Below are 6,123 nucleotides of genomic sequence, written 5' to 3'. Positions count from 1 at the left end.
CTCCACCCAGTTCGAGCTTCCCAGCAGCTTTGTTTACCTACTTAAGCCTCAGCAATGGCGGGCACCCCTCCCCCAGCCTCGCTGCTGCCGGGAGATCACAGACTGCTGTGCTAGCAAGGAGGGAGGCTCCGTGGGTGCGGGACCCTCCCGGCCAGGTGTGGGATATGATCTCCTGGTGTGCCTGTTTGCTTAAAGCGCAGTATTGAGGTGGGAGGTACCCGATTTTCCAGGTGTTGTGTGTCTCAGTTCCCCTCGCTAGGAAAAGGGATTCCCTTTCCCCTTGCGCTTCCCAGGTGAGGCGATGCCTCGCCGTGCTTCAGCTCTGGCTGGTCGGGCTGCAGCAGCTGACCAGCACCGATTGTCCGGCACTCCCTAGTGAGATGAACCCAGTACCTCAGTTGAAAATGCAGAAATCACCGGTCTTCTGTGTCGCTCGCGCTGGGAGTTGGAGACTGGAGCTGTTTCTATTCGGCCATCTTGCTCCGCCCCCGGCTTTAGACATTTTGACTATGAAGTGTCTAGGTATGGGTTTATCCCACTCAGAATACTTAGAGTTTCTTGAATATGTAGATTCATAGCTTTCATCAAATTTGGGGAGTCTTTGACCATTACTTCTTTATGCCCCTTCTTTAGTTAGAACTCCCATTGTGGGTGCATTGTTATGCTTAATGGTGTCCCACAGGTCTCTGAGGATGTTTGTTTTTCTTCATTCTTTTTTCTTTGATACTTGGGTCTCTGATAATTGACCTATCTTCAAGTTCACTGATTCTTTCTTCTGTCTGCTCAAATCTCTTAAGTCTCTCTCATGAATCATTCATTTCAGTTATTATAGTTTTTAGCTCCTGAATTTCTATTTTGGTCCTTTTAAAATTTTTATCTTTGTTATCTCTATTTGGTGAGATATCCTTTTCCTGATTTAATTGTTTATTCATGGTTTCCTTTTGCTCTTTGAGCATATTTACAACTGTTGACTTAAATTATTTGTCTAGTAAATCCAAGACCTGGGCTTTGTCTGGGACAGTTTCTACTTTTTCTTTTTCCTATCAGTAGGCCATACTTTGTTTCCTTGCATGCCTCGTAATTTTTTGTTTAAAACTGGACATTTTGTTATAATGTGGTGGCTCTGGAAATAAGATGTCCCTCTCCCCAGGGTTTGCTGTTGTTGTTGATTTAGTGAATCATTAAATCATGGTATTGCCACCAGATAGGAGAGTAAGCTACAATTATAAATTATGAAACCTATACAACATATTAAATTTTTAGAATTATGTTAAATGAAGAAATCCACATGCAAAACTATAAGATGCATTAATACTAGAAATGAATAACAAATAAAATAAGAGAAAAGCAAAAGGACTATTAAAAATGATAGTTATTTTGAGGAAATTATAGGTTTCTCTTCACATTTTTCAAGTTTCCTTTATTATATTTTGTGATTTTAAAAATTGGACATTTTAATTTTATATTAAGAAAGTAATAAATAGTCATTGTAGAAATTCAAAAAACAATTTACAGAAGAGTTCAAAGTGAAAAATAAGACTCCCCCCTGGCCTTAAGCTCAGTCACCAGGGGTAATGAGCTAGTTAGCATTTTCTCATGTAGCCTTTCAGACATTGTACATTATATGTAGATTTTAAAAAGTAACTTGTTATGAACTTACCAAAAAGTTGGAGGAATAGTACAAAGAACTCCCATGTTCACTTCATCCAGATTGTTCAATTGATAACACTTCACATTTCTGCAGTGTGCATGCCTACGTGTGTGCACCACCATTATCATATGGCTTTTTCTTAACCATTTGAGACCAAGTTGCAGACATGTTCCATCACTCCTAAACACTCCAGTGTACAAGTCTCAAAAACAAAGACACTCTTGTACATAACTACCACATTGTCAAAAAAAGGCCAAGCCCAAGAGTGATTGATTTGGCTTCTAAAGTAATGACATGTCCTTTTAAGATTGTTACCTACATAGACAGCAAGAGGAAGATGGGCCAAAGGTGCCAGCTCCCCATATCCTTGTTCCCTGCACCAAACAGGACAACTTCTGAAAGTTGCTGCACCAGTTATGGGACACCCCATTGCTGAGGAGCCCCTTTTAGACTGCAGCTAGCAGTTTTATATTCTGTAGCTATACCCTGAATGGGGCAGGGCAGATAGCCTCAGACCTCAACAGTACTCAGGAGATGAGAAATTGTCTGTCTCAGTGAGTTTAGGAGGTTAGAGATAGCCTTGAAACAGCACCTCATCACCCTCCCATCCTCTTGTGTTCTGGGAGGACCACAATACATCCTGCCAAGACTCAGATAACTTGCAATTCAAGCCTAGCTTGCATAGATATATGCATGCCAGGTCACAAGGGCACCATGGCAGATCCACTCTCTACAACTCCATCCTTCACTTTTCAAATAGCTAGTTAAGAATTCTCAGGAGCACAGGCCACCCCATCAAATATACTCTAATTAATCATGCTTATAGGGGCTTTAACCCAATTCTGATTATTTTGGGCAACATATACAAGAATGCTTCTCTAATTAGGCCCACTTGGAGGATACACTGAAGCTAGGCTCCGCAACTGGAGCCAAGCCAGTTAAATATTTCATTAACCCAGGTGCAGTAAGGGATGCTGACAGTTGCACATATCCTGTCTTGACTGACCAGCAGGAAGTCCTGGGTAATGTGTTATTGTCCCATTACCATGTACATTAGAGATAATAGACCAGTTTGTGTGTGGCACGCTACTATAGGTAGCTTCTTATTCACATAAGAAGTTGTAGTGACCTCAGCAGTGCCATTGTGCTAAGTTGGGATCAGGGTCCAATTCTATTAAGCTCTTGTACAAAAGAGTTTTGTCAGTTTCCAGAAAGTTAATCTCATTCTATCATTTTGAATTGAGGCTACTTGAGTCAGAAGTTCCTGGGAAGTTTCTGAGAGTCCTTAGATTAAGATTTGTTGGCCAGCCATTGAGTTGAAAGTGGTGATGGCAGCCTGGGCTAAATTGTCCAGAGGCTCTGCAGACAAGTAGCTGAGATGTTAGCGGCCCCTCCCTCCACCTCTGCCTTCACAGAGTTTAAAGTGTGCTCTCTCCAACCGTCAGGACTGTTGCCCTCCTTTCACAGCCATGTGATTGATGTTATCAGTCCTTGCAGCAGTCACTTCACCCTTTTCCAGTCCTCTCCTTGTCTTACCTACACCTTGCTCCTAAATTGTGTATTAGTCCATTTTTGCATTGCTACAAAGGAATACCTGAGGGTGGATAATTTATAAAGAGGTTTAAATGGCTCACAGTTCTGCAGGCTGTACAGGAAACATGGCATCAGCATCTGCATCTGATGAAGGCCTCAGGAGGCTTACAATCATGGTGGAAGGCAAAGGGGGAACTGATGTATTACATCATGAGTGGGAGCAAAGCGGCAAGGATGTGCTACTCTTTTAAACAACCAGATCTCACATGAACTCAGAGCAAGAACTCACTCATCATCATGAGGACAGCACCAAGGTATCCATGAGGGATCCGCCCTGATGACCCAAATGCTTCTCACTAGGCCCACCTTCAACACTGGAGATCACATTTCAACATGAGATTTGGAGGGGACACACATGCAAACCATATCAACTTGTCCCTGATGGCCCAGCAGTTCTTTCTTTGTATCCCTTGTACCTGTAACATCTCTAATCTCTGATGCATGGAGCACCATCATCTCAGGATCATTATCGTCAATGTCTGTAACTATCCAAATCCAGCAAGCATACCCAGGTGGTAAAAGGAGTACCAGGTTAGAATCACTAACCCCTGGCTCCTTTTTGCTACCCCAAATCCCAGTGGCCCATGGTCCTAGAGGTAGGCAGGAAGGAACAAAGGTAGAGTGAGAAAGATTAATTATGCAGTGCTAATTACACTTGTTTCATTTGGTCTCTTACAGCCATCTAAGCTTCTTCCTCCTTCCCCACTTCATAATTAAACATTACATTTTGATAGGTATCCTTCTGTCACATTTATAGCCCAAACTGACTGTCATACGTGTGTGTTACACTGGAGGCTGAGCCTTGGCCATCCAACTGTCCTTTCAGTTTTTCCTTTGAGTCCATGCCATCTTTCAATAGTGCCTGCTGCCTGGGCAGCACAGATCTGATGAGTGTGTGGATTCCAGTGACGTTCATCCCCAGGCTCCCGGGTCTTGTGCCATCTGCTGCTGTAACGTTTGTCTCACAGAGGCTGAAACATGATCATCCAGTCATCTTGCTGAAAACTTCCTAAGTCTAGTAAAGAGATTTAGACATCCAGATACAGGAAACTCAGAGATCCCCAAATAGATACAATTCAAACTGTATAAGGAGTTGAGTCTTTTTTCCTTTTAAACAAAAGCAGACATTACAATAACCAATAGCTGTTGCAGACCAGGAGCTCATTTTATCTCCTTCGCAGGGAGCTTAGGGAGCACAGGTCAGAGTGGAAGAGGCCAGCCTGCAGGGTCAGCTGGAGCTGCAGGAAAGTTTCTTTTGTGTCTTTTAAAAAAAAAAAAGTTTTATTGAGACATAATTTACATACAACACAATTCGCCCATTTAAAGTGAACAATTTAATGGCTTTTAGTATAGTCATTGACCTGTACAACCATCGCTGCACTCAACTTAGAATATTTTCATCACCTCAAAAAGAAACCTCATCCCTCTTAGCCATCAACCCTCTATTCCTGCTCCTCCTACCCCTCATTCCTTTTTATGGCCAAATAAAATTCCATTAAAGAACAGACCACATTTTGTTTACCCATTCATTGGTTGATAGACATTTGGGTTGTCTAGTTTTTATTTAAATTTCTGTCTTCAGTTCTGTGGGATATACACCTAGAAATGCAATTGCTAGGTCTTACGGTAATTCTCTGTTTAACTTTTGGAGGAACCATCAGCCAATTTTCCAAATTGACTATACCATTTTATATTCCTACCTGTAGTGTACAAGAGTTCCAATTTCTCCACACCCTCACCAACACTTGTTATTCTCTTACATTTTTATTCTGGTTAGTATAAAGTTGTATCCCATGATTTTTATTTCTCTGGTGACTAGTAATGTCAAGCATCTTTTCATGTGCTTCTTCGCAATTTGCAGGTCTTCTTTGGAAAGTTTCTATTTCGGTCCTTTGCCCATTTTTGAATTGTGCTGTTTGGTTTTTGTTGTTTTCAGTGTTCTTTATATATTTTGCATACTAGACTCTTATACATAGGATTTGCAAATATTTTCTGCCATTGTCCTGATGTCTTTGGATGCACAAAATTTTCTAACTTTCATAAATTCCAATTTGCCTATTTTTTATTTGTTGATTGCACTTTTGGTATCATATCTAAGAATCCATTGCAAAAACCAAGATCATAAAGATTTACTACTGTTTTCTTATAAAGTTTTTATTGTTTAGGCTCTTGAATTTAAGTCTTCAATACATTTTGAGTTAATATTCATATATTGTGTGGGGTCTCGGTCCAACTTCATTATTTTGCAGGTGGATATCCACTTGTCCACTCACCAGTTGTTGAAGACTATTCTCTCCTATAGTCTTGTACCCTTGTTGAAAATCAGTTGACTGTAGATGTGTGGGCTTATTTCTGGACTCTCAATTCAATTCCATTTTTAGTGGAGGATTTGAAAATCAGCATCTTGGTGCTAGGTGTGCTCAAAGACACTGGGTGTCACTTTTAGTTTGTCTTGGTGGACACAGCTGAGAAAGGTATGCACAAATACACATACACATACCTTTCTCAGCTCTGAGATACATATGTATAGGGTTTGTTTGTGTGCATATATATATACACACACACACGTATATGTGTGTATATATATACACACACACATACACACATACTCTTTTTCCTTTGAAAAATAGTTCATATTAATGAACTCTTTTCCAATTTTAATCCAATACCATGAGATTCATTTTACCCTTCCTCTTTTCCATGCTTTTTTTTTTTTTTTTTTTTTTGAGATGGAGTCTCACTCTGTCACCCAGGCTGGAGTGCAGTGGTGCGATCTCGGTTCATTGCACAGAAAGAAACTAAGAACATCTCTGACGCAAATTTTCCTGCAAAAGTCCTGACACTCTTTTTTTTTTCCCCTTTCCCTTTTCTTTTCTTTT

At 40.6% G+C, this 6,123-nt stretch overlaps 1 protein-coding gene and 1 long non-coding RNA gene across 2 annotated transcripts in view; one reads left to right on the top strand and one right to left on the bottom strand.

The window, feature by feature from the left end:
- The window catches only part of MTCP1 (mature T-cell proliferation 1), an 83,116-nt gene that overhangs the window by 20,537 nt on the left and 56,456 nt on the right, over nucleotides 1-6,123 (top strand). The window lies entirely within an intron of this gene.
- LOC105533481 lies at nucleotides 1,398-2,167 on the bottom strand. The gene is made up of 2 exons (XR_001005123.1): nucleotides 1,627-2,167; nucleotides 1,398-1,561 (listed from the first exon to the last, which is right to left on the bottom strand). It is a non-coding gene; the product is annotated as an uncharacterized LOC105533481 (long non-coding RNA).

The sequence above is a fragment of the Mandrillus leucophaeus genome, unplaced genomic scaffold (assembly GCF_000951045.1).
Source record: "Mandrillus leucophaeus isolate KB7577 unplaced genomic scaffold, Mleu.le_1.0 Scaffold1251, whole genome shotgun sequence".
Classification (NCBI taxonomy): domain Eukaryota; kingdom Metazoa; phylum Chordata; class Mammalia; order Primates; family Cercopithecidae; genus Mandrillus; species Mandrillus leucophaeus.
Note: the sequence above shows the minus strand (reverse complement) of the source record. Positions and strands in the feature narration are given on the sequence as shown.